Source organism: Ciconia boyciana, chromosome 6 (genome assembly GCF_034638445.1).
Source record: "Ciconia boyciana chromosome 6, ASM3463844v1, whole genome shotgun sequence".
Taxonomy (NCBI): Eukaryota; Metazoa; Chordata; class Aves; order Ciconiiformes; family Ciconiidae; genus Ciconia; species Ciconia boyciana.
Window position 1 is genome coordinate 40,761,124 of NC_132939.1, and position 13,885 is coordinate 40,775,008.

At 34.7% G+C, this 13,885-nt stretch overlaps 1 protein-coding gene across 2 annotated transcripts in view; it reads right to left on the bottom strand.

The window, feature by feature from the left end:
- PRKD1 (protein kinase D1) overlaps window positions 1–13,885 on the bottom strand; it is a 152,838-nt gene that overhangs the window by 128,296 nt on the left and 10,657 nt on the right. The window contains exon 1 of one of the 2 annotated variants that reach the window (XM_072865720.1): window positions 895–1,533. The exons of the other annotated variant lie outside the window; for it this stretch is intronic. The gene's annotated coding sequence lies outside the window, so the exon portion shown is untranslated. Of the gene's footprint in view, window positions 1–894; window positions 1,534–13,885 lie in introns of those variants that run through there. 2 annotated transcript variants of the gene reach the window in all.

Consider the following 13,885-nt stretch of genomic DNA (forward strand, 5'->3'; position numbering starts at 1 on the left):
AGTAAATGGACACCTATGTTTCTGCAACCTTAACTTGGACTAGATTCAAAGAAATGACACAACTTTAACTGTAGAACAGAATGCTTTCCTTAATGTTGACAGAACTCAACATGCACAAGTAGATTGTTTATATTTTTATAAGTGACATTTAATGGGTTTTGTGCCTCTCTGTTATTCTTCCTTGCATATTAGATCTTCAGTGAATCAATAAATTAGGTCTTTAGTAAATCATTTCCCCAGGTATATATCTGGAAACACTTACCAAAATTCAAAATTTTATCTGCAAACATAAATAAGTAAAATAAATTTTCTGATAGAAAGCAGAACTTTCCTGATATAACCATTAAAAACACTTACAAACATTTACTGAAGTGCAACCACAGGTAGAAGAAAAGGCATTGCCTTCAGCTATGTTTATTTTGGTGAATTGATAAAAGTTACTGACAGTCAACACTACATGCTGAATATTTACTGTATTAGTTTATTTTTAGATGGTTTATTAATTTGACAAACTATTCTTTCTATACCTCCAATTGGTATAAATTCATTTTAGAATTATACTTTCAAATATTGTATGTAGCACAAGAAAGCTCAAAAACTCTATTGATAGCTGCAAGAAGTTATTTTCCATCTATGTATCAGTATACTATTCACAGAGCCAGTCCATTTAGTCAGCTTGTAAGCTGACTAAATATGCAGTGTTGGGTACAATAGCAGCATGGTCCCTCAGTAGCGTGGCCTAGAATTCTTTTTTGGACAATTCTCTTTGACAGGATTTAGAAAAAGATCATAAGCTTTGCATAAATCACAGTACAAGCAGACAAGCAAGTGCCAGTCCAAATATTTTTGACCCCATGATAATAAATCAAATTAGTCCATTAAGTTTGTGGATACCTGCCACAAATCACTCACTGAAACACTCCAAAAATTCTCAGGACAGGAGTCCAGGCAAAATGGCTAGATTTCCAGGAGTCTGACTGTACTTCAACAGTTGACACAGTCCACTAGGATGACAGAAGCCACAGTTTTCTATTCCTGTTCATTACCTTATTTCACAGAATCAAAGAATGGTTGAGGTTGGAAGGTCCTCTGGAGGTCATCTGGTCCTACCCCCCTGCTCAAGCAGGGCTTCCTAGAGCCAGCTGCCCAGGATCACGTCCAGACACCTTTTGAGTATCTCCAAGGAGGAAGACTCCACAACACCTCTGGGAAACCTGTGCCAGTGCTCAGTCACCCTCACAATAAAAAAGTGTTTCCTGATGTTCATATGACACCTCCTGTGTTTCAGTTTGTGCCCATTGCTTCTGATCCTGGCACCGGGCACCACTGAAAAGAGCCTTGCTCTGACTTCTTTACACCCTCCCTTCAGGTATTTATATACTTTGATAAGATCTCCCCTGAGCCTTCTCTTCTCCAGGCTGAACAGTCCCAGCTCTCTCAGCCTTTCCTCATAGGAGAGATGCTCCAGTCCCTTAACCATCTTAGCGGCCCTTCACTGGACTGCCTCCAGTAGCTCCATGTCTCTCTTGTACTGGGGAGCCCAGAACTGGAGACAGTACTCCAGGTGTGGCCTCACCAGTGCTGAGTAGAGAGGAAGGATCACCTCCCTTGATCTGCTGGCAATGCTTTGTCTAATGCAGCTCAGGATACCATTCGCCTTCTTTGTGGCAGGGGCATATTGCTGGCTCATTTCTGTTAAAAAAAAAAAAATGAGGAAGTAGTAACTAAACTCCACAGTAGAGATTAAACACAGAAACATGTACAAAACGTGCTTTGTATGAAATAGGATAGAGAGATGGCTACTCATAGGAACACTACAGGAGGAAAACAACTTGGAGACCCCACACAAATACACAAAGTATGGAGAATAAACCAGAGGACGTGGATGTTCTAATGCATAATTAAGACTTAATTAGCTGGCGAAATGGCTCATATGACTCTTAAAAATGATCTGTATCAGTCTTCTAAATAGCCAGCAGACTAATTCAAAGCACAGAACTTTAATTCCTTAGGGATTTGAGAAAAGTACAGCAGGACACAGACACATGTAGGTTGGCCTCCTGAAGGGATTCTTTCAGATACAAATGTGCCTTGCATCCATTCTTGGAGTTACACAGCACACAGTGAAACACATCACTGGTGCATTTAGCACAGCTTCCCCTCCAGTGGAACCAAAGTTGAAGTTGTGCACGAGAGTACTGCATGTGCAAGGCAGACAAAAGATACCTACTATACCAGAGAGAAAGTGTATCTTCTCAAAGCTCCCCAAGCAGTATGCTCCCCGTGCACGCACACAAATCTGTTGAGAAGTCTGCTTTGTGTCACTCACAGATGTATGGTACACACCTAGGACCAACACCTGGTGCAAATTTCCCAGAGGTGATAAATACGCAGTGTGAACTTACGCTCCTAGACCTGTAACAGACTGCACAAATAAAAACCTGGCTCCTTTCACTTTGCATTTTACTAGTCACTAAGGCACCAGATTGTCCCTCAAGTTCTTGGAATGCATTGGTAAACATTATTAGAAGGTGAAGAAAGTAGTAAAAGGCTCTTCAAATTCTGAATACAACCAATACAAAGGAAATAACAGAATGAGACGGTGAAAAGCACTTTGGCAAAGAGCAAGTACAGCATGAGAATTCACATTCCTCAGAGAAGATAGGAATGAGAAGAATAAAATGAAAGCAATGGCCTTGCAGTCCTCAATAATCTCAGAGTTGAGAAAAGTCTAAGGAGGAACACAAATCTGCAGTTCTATTAAAAAAATTAAACAGGCTGAAGAAAAAACAGTAAGTGTACTAAGACTGAGCTAGGCAAATCATGTGGTTTTGATTGACCTCAAACATAAAAGGAAGACATTCAGAAAGTGGAAACTTAGTTTAATTAAGAAGGTTGAGTACAAAACAACACTATAAACATTTAAGGACAGACCAAAAAAAAAGGCACAAGACACTGCATTAGTAAAAAGTATCAGCAATAGGAAGTAATAATTTGACTACACTTGTATAGTCTTAGATATATAATGAAAGTTTGCCTGCTACTCTGTGGAGAGATCAGTGATATCAAAAAGGCTAAATTTTCAAATGTTTTTCTTCATCAAACTTCATTAAAAACATCACCAGAATGAAGATGACTAACCCAGGCCAGAGAAAAAGAAATCAGAGTACTCATGCAAAGTAGATGTTTTCAAAAATTGATGACTCTGAAGAACTTAATTTGGTATTTTATAAAACAATTCAAAGCACTTTTAGTACCCTTGGAACTTGCATTTGAAAACTCATGGATGAATGCAGTAAGGTAGGACTTAATGAAAAAAACATTAGATATAAAAATCAAGGGAAAAGAGAGGAATCAGGGAATTACAGACTGGTCAGCTAAACTTTCATCCTAAAAGTACTGGCTCTTAATTATCAGATTACCTATATGAACCTGGAATACAGATGGGAGTTAGATGGCAAACATTCTAAATATGGTAAGAACAAATTATCGCAAACCAAATCTAACTTCTCTGATAGCATAATGTGAGCTGTAGAGTTAAAGGGGAAGCAGCAGAAGCCATGCATTTTAACTTTGACACGTTTTCAAATATTTTTTGACATGACATTCTTAGAAGCAAATTTGACATTACTTATCTGAAATGGTCTTAAAACAGAGACAAAACTGATTGGGTAACTAGACCCAAATGGAGTACTTAGCACTGTCAGAAAGCAAGGACATGGTGAAGAAGGCCAGGAAGGGCAGGTTCCAAAGTGGAACCTGGTCTTGGGCCAGTTCTTTACAATTATTTCATTGACTATCTGGATGATGGCTCGGAGAAAATTCTTACCAAATTTTCATACTATATGAAACTGAGACAGACAGCAAGCACTTTAAGAGACAGGATTAGAATTCAAAAAAATCTCCAAAAAATGGAGAAGTGTCTTGAAGAAACAAGGATGAAGTTTTACAGGGATGTGTTACTGAAGAAACAGTTTGAGAAAAGTAAGCATGGAGAACAACTGGTTAACTAGCACTTCTTCAGAAAAGGATTCCGGGGTTACATGCTGAATAACAATGAACACATAAATTTTAAAGAGATCAAGAATAATGGTAGGAAAACTGATACTGCTTCTCTAAAACCCATTTCTTGACACCTCGCTCCACCTCTAAAAGAATCATTAAAGAAATAGATGCAGGCTCATGTCTGGAGGGCAACTATTATGTTAGCTTATTCACATAGGCTTGTTTAACAAAGATCTTAATCCCATACTCAACAGCAGACTGGCAAAACCAAATTACACAGATGAAAATTTTACATGGAAATAGGTACCTTTAGAACCTATTAACTTCCTCTTAGCAGCTGAGAGAATTATAAAAGTCAGTTGATTTCATCTCAGTTTTGGCCTTTGTTTCATTTACCTGACAAGTATGCAGAGTTATTTGCTTAGTTTGTAGATTGGGACTTGGGGGGCCAGGGAGGGTATCACCAACTCTGTATTGAATAAATTCAAATATTTTTTATATAGGCCAATTGCACCTAATTAGATTTTGCATGATCAAAACTATTCCATCATATTAAAAAAAAGTTCAATTTCATACAGCACTGTAAATCTCTCCCTCTCTATCTCTCACTCTAGAAGAACAGTTCCATCTGACAGTCGTTATAGTGCAAATCACTACATAATAGGTTGTCAAAAGTATATTCATATTTTTAAAACTGTATTTTTGTGAGCGCAAGTATAGCACATCACTAACCAAACCCTCTTCTTATCGCAGACATATTTTCTCGTGAATGTCCAAGAATTAGGAACAAATTATTCCTAGAGGTCAAGTGTTAGGTTGTCTGTTGGTTTTTTTGTTTGTTTTTTGGTTTGGGGTTTTTTTTTAACACAGAAGCCCCCATGAAAATTTTGTTTTCATGTATTCTATCAATTGTTTAAGCCCACGTTTTACAATACATCTTTCTTGGTGTCTAGCTTATCATCTGCTACCTCATGAAAGAGCAGATATAATCTATTTGGCAAGTGTCTTCAACTAGCAATCGCAAAAATCTTGTATCAAAAGATTGTATGTCAGCTAAAAAAAATTCATGTCCAACCTCAATGATTCTGTGTGATTTGGTGATATCTGCTTAAAATAAAGTATACAAGAAAATAAAGAAAAGTATTTTTCCTAAAACTTAAAAAAATACTATCTTTGATATCAACACAAATGAAACTGTACTATTAAAAACACATAAGCTAAGCAAGTAGGTGGAACTGCTACCTGCAACTATGTTTAGTTGCAGCTCTCTCATTAGGCTAAAACTAGCTTCTATTTGCACTGTAAACAAACTTGTGAAAATGTAAAAATAAATTGTATGTCCTTACTTGAAATTCTATTTTTACAAACGTCCATGAGCAACAAAAAATGACCACAAAGACAGAAATACGGTCATGCTTATTTTTCTTTATCAAATAGTTTCTAGAAAGGATTTTAAATCATTTATTTGACCATAAAAAATTGATTCTGCTGGATCTTCTATATTATTATGGATGTTACAGTGAAAATTTCAAAAAGTGAAATGTGCACTGCAAAAGACAGCAAAGCAACTTGACTTTTCACGCTCTCCAAGTGAGATACCCCAAATTCATTGTCTCAGTAGTATCAGTCACTTTTTCATTGAGCTGCATTCATCTATGTAACAGATATCATGCTCAATATATATTGTTGGGCAGGTGTGCTCCATGGTGTGCAAGGGACCTCTTAGAGCACAGCCCATATCCTCAGGCCTCCAAGAACGCAGCCGTAGCACCCACCTGCATCTGAAGCTGGGAATGATACACAGTCTAGCATAGAAGAAATTCATGTTAATATAACTTCTACGCTGCACAAATAACATCAGTGGTAAGTTATGTGCTTTCAAAATATTCCAAAATGTTTTCCATGTGCATTTTAACTATATTCTGTCCCTTGTTCTAACAAACTTTTAGCCAGTCTGCATAAAGCAACATTATGAAATGAAAATTCAGGAGAATAGTGGGAAGTACCATTGACAATTTCTTTTAGCAATCATGTATTAATATAACATATTTGCTCATCTTTATTTATGCAGTATTTTTCACCTCATTCAAGATGTTTTTGAGAGTATTGTTATTAGTCATTTTGATTTATTTCTCTGAAAAGTCACACTAACTTTAGAAAAATCATCTTTAAGAACCCAAATTTTCATGCTTCATTAACAATATAAGTGGTTTACATTATTTTATATTAATGATGATTCAGGTAAAAAAATATGTCCAGCATATGCTTCAGGCCATGTTTTTGCTATTATAAGGATTCCAAACAAAAATATATGTACACAGATAACTTTTAGAGCTGTTTTTCATTAGGTGCCCTTCTTTTATTGTCCAGTTTTCCCAATGCAATGCATGACAGCCTTCAGTACTTACTTTCTAGAGGAATATTTACTTGCAGAATTTTTCCTTCACCTATTGTTGTGTGATTTTTAAAAAGCACAAGTTGTCACTGTGTCTTGACATGAAACTGCAAGAACAGAAATTGGACCTTTCATTATGAATACTCTTTTGTCTGAAGAAGTGTTCTATAAAATATTGTACGGTTTCATTTTCTGTATTACAGCCCTGTATCTGCTTACATTCCCATTATCAATACCCCCATTTTCTAAGCAATAAGAGAAAACTAATTCCAGAATGGAACTCGGGAAAAAAAAAAAATCCTAGTTTAAAAATTTTATTTCAAAAGCGGTCCCATTAATTTCTTGGAAAAAACATAGAAGAGTCCACCTAGTTAATGTTTACAAATCTGATAGTTTTCCTATGAATTTCAGCATGCTTAGGAGGGTTTTTTGCACAGTATCCACAACAGTGCAAATGTATAATGCAACTACATAAATATTCTACAGAGTTGTCCTCATATATAAGCAACACTGCACAAAATATAAAACTATCACTTTACTACACAAAATAAGATAATTAAAAATTAAAAGGAGTACTGTATTCTTGTGTAACTAAGCTATACACACAACATATTCTAAAATTAACAAAGCGTTAATTACTATCACCACAATTTACCAAAATGATCATATTAAAAACCTCCTATTAGAAAAGTGTGCAGACATTTCCAAATGAGGTATAATCCAATCTAACCATAGTTTTCTCGAGCAGGTGAGGTTGCATATATACATGCAGAAAGACATAGTTATTATGAAGTGTCTTTAAAGTGTCACGAACTTTTTTTTTCTGAAAACTCTTGTTTAGATGCACATCTATCCTTTATATGATATCTTCATTCAAATTTGCTGTTACTAATCTCAAAGATGATAATACCTTGTAGCAGAATTTAAAGGGGGTCTATTCTTTTGAGGTTTTTTATTATTGTTTTGAGGGGCTTCTTTCAGAAAAAAAAAAAAGAAAAACCAGCAACCTACAAGTTGTGTTCTGCCTAAAACTGCATATTGGAACAATACAAAAAGATGCCAACGCATCAATCTGTCATGAGAAGGGACAAGAAAAGTGACCCTGTTCATGTAAGAAAGATGCTAGTTAGTCTAGTCAGGATCTGCCTGTAAGAGTCATAGCCCAGATCCTGAGATGCTAGGACAGTGTGATGAAAGACATTTAGAATAAATAACTAATTCAAGAATGCTCTTTAATATTCTACCAATATTTAAGAATTTACATGTAACTAGGGAACCTAGAAACAGCTCCTTCAATTTTGTCTGCTGAGGCAAATTAGAAGGCAAAAGAGAATCTAAATCACAATGATTTGCATCCATTCAACCTAGTAATAATAAAGCTTGATTTCCAATGGATTTGCCTCATGATTGTTTGTAAATTCTGATGTAAAATTTTCTATGCTTAAGCTAGTTGGAATGTCTGTCTCCCATATGAATTCTCTGCAACCTAATAAGCCTGAGCTCCAGGGCAGCCTACCTTCAGTCAGGTTACTTGGCTCCTTGTTCTACCCAGATGTTGGTGTCTCTGAAAAAACAGAACTAAATTCTCTTTGATATTTCTAGTCTTCCATCAAATGTAACTGAAACCAGCCAACAGGAAAAAAAAAAAAAAAAAAGGGGGAGTAGGGGCGCAGAGCTGACAGAAAGAGGAAGATGACAGAACATCGAACGTGTAGTCTTAGACTTAGAAAACCAAGACCTAGTTTCTTGCAGTAGGGTCCACTCCACCTGCCTGTCATTTGTCCCCATTCCCCTGCTGACCTTTCAGAGCAGCTGTGCAGTAAACTGGATCAGATAACTGATAGAGGAAAAGTTAAATGCATGCTTAAGTGCTACATACATAATATTCAGTTCAAGAGAAAAACTGAGTGTTTTACATACTGAGCAATTTTGTAAATGTTTTAGAAACATTTTTACAAATGTAACATTTTACAAATGTAACATTACAAATGTAACAAACATTTTTATAAATGTAAAACAATTTTACAAATGTTTTACAAACATTTACATACTGAGCAATTATTCTAATCACTACTATATGAAATAATGGAAGAACTGAATTATATTGGAATCAGATTAAAAGACTGTCCAGATTAAATATCTCCATATATAGTATATATAGTTGAACAGAAGCTCTGACTTACTGAACTGAAAAGCCTTCACTGTCAAATTTTTAAATACCAAGAAAAATTGTAAGCAGTAGAGAATGCTAAAGTAACCACAGGGAATGGAATTATCTTTACAAATAACCAAAGATTATAATTTCTCTTTTTTAACTTTTTTTCCTCCTTATCTATCTTTATAGGAAACCCAAGCATGAAGATACAAATAACTTACTTAACAACAATTTTATTTCTAGCCTTTCCCTGGAGGTTTAAAAGATAATTTTAAAACTAAAACCATAAATTCTTTTAAAAATATAAATACATAAAATACTATGGAAAAATAGTATTTTACTTCCAAAAGAAAAAGAAAGATTAAATGGCATAATAAAGCACACAAGGGAAACTGCAACAATTTGCAACTTGATGGAAATTCAATATAAAATAGATAAAACAGATTCCAATATGAATCTGTAAGCCGTGGTCCCCAATATTACCACCTAAGAAACTGCAAAGAAGGAGTAAATTTAGATTATTTTATTGCACAAAACTACAGACTGCTACACAGAAAATATAAATTTTACTTAATAATGGAAAGAGCTTTTTTTTCAGTTTTTATCCCTTGGAACTTCAGAATCATTCACGTTGAAAGAGACCTTCAGAGGTCATCTAGTCCAATCTGCTGCTTAAAGCAGGGTCAACACTGAATTGAGATGAATTAGAAAGCTCTAAATTAGAAAACTAAAGGTGCGCAGCTCCAAACAGTTGAGTCAACCACAACGTTAAGAGTTTACAGCAGCATCTTTCTGATACCTATGACAACTGTATGCCCCCCTTCTGATAATAATGGGCTGCTAAAAAAATTTTCCAGTGAGGTTTCAGCTGCTATATGTACTTCCTCACTTATACATCAGCTGTAGTCACAAGAAATGTGAACCTGCAACAAAAACAATTTGGCCACTTTTTCTTGTTTCACTGGCAATGAGATAGTGTCACAAATCATCATTTCTACACTTCTTTTCCCATCCCATTTACTTAGGGGAAGACATAGCAAACTCCTTGTTTCAAGGAGCAAAACTACCTCTGTGATATAAAGTCTCCAATAAAATATTCCCTGTCATACGCTTCAAAACAGAGCGTTTCACAGAGCAAAGATCAAAAAGTAGAGAGGTCATCTACCCTTATTACACTGATGTTTCTGTATTTTTCAATACAAAAAATTTAGTGACATTTTACTCTGATAATATGAGAGCTATTTCTGGCTCCTTTAAAATCAGAAAACTACAGAAATTCCAGGACACCAACAGCTGAAGAAGACTCTGAAAAAAAATCTCTCCTTAAAATTAGGAATTAATTTGAAGTTGCATTTTTGTTTTGTTGGGTTTTTTAACAAAGAAAAAATAATGAAGGGGAAAAAAAAAATCTTATTTTTCTACATAAAAAGTAAAATTGGATTATGTGTTAAAATGTTTCAAAAAATCCAAACAAAAAAAAGTTACATGAAAGCACCTTGATTTTTCCTGGAAACAGACATATTTTCATACTGAGAAACACCTGAAACACAAATTTGTATATCCATATTCTGATATAACCACAAGAAGAAAAAAAAAAGGTTTCAAAAACTTCCAGTAACAGTGTCACTTCAAAGGCTCTATAAGTAAAAAAATTTATCAATACAAGGAATGATTCATCTTTTCTTTTCTTGAAAGGGGTAAGAAATACTTTGGTGACATTTGCTTTCCATTGACATTTTAGTTACAATTTTCTATCTTACAAGAAAATGCATAAGAAAAGTAGTCCCTTCCACAGTACATCTCTGTCTGTGGAAATTACTGAAGAAGAATACTAAGAAATTACAAATCAGAAAAATTTAACAATATGCTGGAATGAAGGACAACTTCTTTGTACCAGAAGAAACAACTGTAGAATTAGCACACAAAATATGAGTATTTGAACCAAGAATTCATTCACAGAATTCTAACAAGACTTTCATGGTTAGAAAGATACCTAGAACGTATTTTACACACCATAAAAATTTCTCATACAATTTAAAATGAATCCTTAATATATATTTTAGTTAATACTACTACAATTCATTATAATAATTTTAATTGTTATTTTCAACTAGCAAGTATCTATATACTAACAATCATCATATCCTAACATTTTATAAACATTCTAAGGATATATTACTTAAATATTAATCAATATTTCTGGTTGTATACACACTTATTTTTACTGTAAATTCTAAGATTTATCAAAAATCACTTATTTATAAACTTCTACATATGAAATTCTTAGATATTTTACACAGAGTAAACAATTCTGTTAAGATTGCTCATAGTCAAAATCCTGCTTTATTCATATGTAGTCCTCCTCAGTATCAATATGCCATTCAGAAAGGGAAACTAACATGTTAGGGAAGCGACTTGTTCAGTGGCATCAATGGCCAGCAGGAGTCAGAGAAATGATCAAATACACGTTTCCCAGATTCAGCATTTTCTGTATCCCTTAATACCAAAGCTTGTAAAGCCAGCACAGCAATGCATTTCATTATACCTGGAGATGCAAACTTCAAAACACTAATACTAGTGCTTACATTTATAATTCTAATACAAAGGATTATTTCCTCAATACAGACAAAATAATGTGTGTGTAGAGAAAGCAAAAGTTCTTTCATAATGCTACAGTCACATACATGAGAATTTCGTTATATTTCTAGAGAAAGAATAAAATACAGATAATTCTAATTTAAAACTTCATGTATTTTCAAATTGCTGCAGAGCTGGTTGATCATCTAATTAATTAAGATCTGAATGCAAACTTTGGAATAAAATAATAGCATGTCTTGTATTAAAAGAAATAGGATAGTTATTAATCTTTATAAATGTATTTGTAATTATCATGAGGTTCAGTCTCAATTTTTGGTTTTTAAACTCTTTATCTTGCTTATATGAGTACAGATATCAACATGGCAAGTGACATTCAACATTCGTTTTTGATTGAAACGTGTTGGGAAAAGAAGGGGGTAACAATCAAGCCACACTAGTGAAAGATTTTTATGCACTCCTATTCAAAAGATGGAAATTAAACTTTGACTTGCCCTTTGTGAAGCCTCTCTCTTGTTATATACTGATTTTTGTTGTTTTCAGAACCTCCTTCTTCTACTGCTAAATAGAGGAAAAAATTGTGACATTATTACTCAAAAATTGATTTCTTAACAGAAAAAATATACTTCCTAAATTAAAGGTAAACAATGCAGCTTCACTCATCAGCAATGTATGAGATACACCCAGTATTTCATGAGACCCATGAAGGATTTCTTTCCTTCAGATCTTTTCCTGAGGCATCTCCAAATTCATTCTAGCAAGTTTTTACATATTGATTATTTACCTCTCAAATAAGGAAGCAGACATTTGCTGAGCTTTTAAACTGACCATATGAAGTTTTTTGTTCTTAGGCCACCTTTGAACAAACAGGTCCGATTTTCAGTAGCTTTGAAAGTTTAAAAATTCTTGTTTTGCACTTTAGTCTTCAAAGGGGATTTCATCCTTATTCTCTTATCTAGGTTATACCCAAAAAAGTGAAACTTGCCAAACTGTCAGTAAAACTGCCACAAATTGTTTTTCCTTTTGTAACAACATAAAGCACTTACTTCTGGGTAAACCAAGATATTTAACAAAATTATGTGACCACTATGAAACAACATGCAAAGCTATACAGTACTTTGAATGCTACCAAAATGTTGTTAACATTCTTAAATTTAAGCATACAATTGCACATACAATTATGCACAATCTGTGCATGCACAGCATGTTAAGATACGTTGAATAATCAGCAGCCAAATCTTAGCTTAGATTGTATGCCCTTCGTTTACTCAATGGCTGTCAGTCCAGGATATTAACTTTAGGTGCCTAAATTACGTAGTGTGACCATTTGACAAAAGCCTGTTAAGAAGCATAGAAAAAATGAACAAAGGAGGAGGCAAAACAAGAAATAACACAACACTAACTTTAGGTTTGCCTTAACCTTGGCCTTCCCTCTAAGCCCTAACAGCAAGCTGAGATCTAAATAATGCATCATTTTTCCTGTAGAACATCTCTAACATGCACATGTCCTCACTGTGAAGACAGATAAATCGAGCATGTCCTCCTCACTTCACTTCTCAAGTAGTATATGGTCTTCCTTCCCTGAAAAATTACACATTGTTCCACTTAAAACAATCTTTGCAGCAGATGGGTGTATTATTTCATTTTATCATTCCTTCCTTTCATCTTTGCACAGACCGACCCCCTTCACCATTCCACAAGGATAGATAACTCAGCAGGCCCCTCCCCCACATAACAATTTTTTATTTCTAATCCGTAAGATTTGAGGTCTTTATTTCATATTGAAAGGGCTGGTGGTTTTTACTAACCATTTTTGCTAACCACAGGTTTCCATGAGGAACTTTTGTGCTTTTGCCCACAACCTAAGATAGATTTCTCATAAGGCTTTCTTCAAAGATATTGCTGATAAACTGGTGGTTTTAATGCTGAGGTATCATTCCATGTGGTTTAAGATATGATGTAATAACCAGCTGCCCAGCACACCTTGGCTGCAAAGTATTGCAGGCAGGGACTTCTCTCCTGTACACAACATAGCATACAATAAGGCTCTATCATAACACAGGCTGCTTAATATCTATTAAGCATTCATGCAACAAATGTACACACGTAAGCATAAGGATTTAAAAGCACTGTTAGAAATAGTTTTTCCAGCTGTTTTCTACGTCCTCTTTTGTAGGTATATTTAACTATCAGATATAACTTCTCTTTTTGCTCTATGGTACCCTCTTTAAATATACTAGGTGATCTCATACAAAGCATCATGGTAACTACTTCAATGTGGCACCTTAATAGCTATATTCTCAAAGTTACAGTTAATGCCTTTTACAAGCATACTACTATCAAGATTTACAATTTTAAATTTTTTTTCCAATCAGAGACAAACAAGAGGCTGCAGATACAACACAAAGCATGAAGAGAAAAACATGGATTGATTAAATGCATATATAGGTTGTGTCAACTCCCAAACTAATTTTAACTGTGTCTTATAGGGGAATGCCACTACGTTAACTTGAATATTAGTTTAATTATTGATCATGCTGAACTGCACACCCTGAGAATCACAGAAACATCAGAACCTCTGGAAGTTATCCAGTCTGACTCTTCACTTACAGCCCATCTCCAACATGAGGTTTTGTTTACCCAAGTCCAAAAACAAAGGATGAAGTTTCCACCACCTTTCTGGGAACCTGTTCCGGTACTGCACTACTCTCCTAGCAAAGAAGTTTTTCCTAATG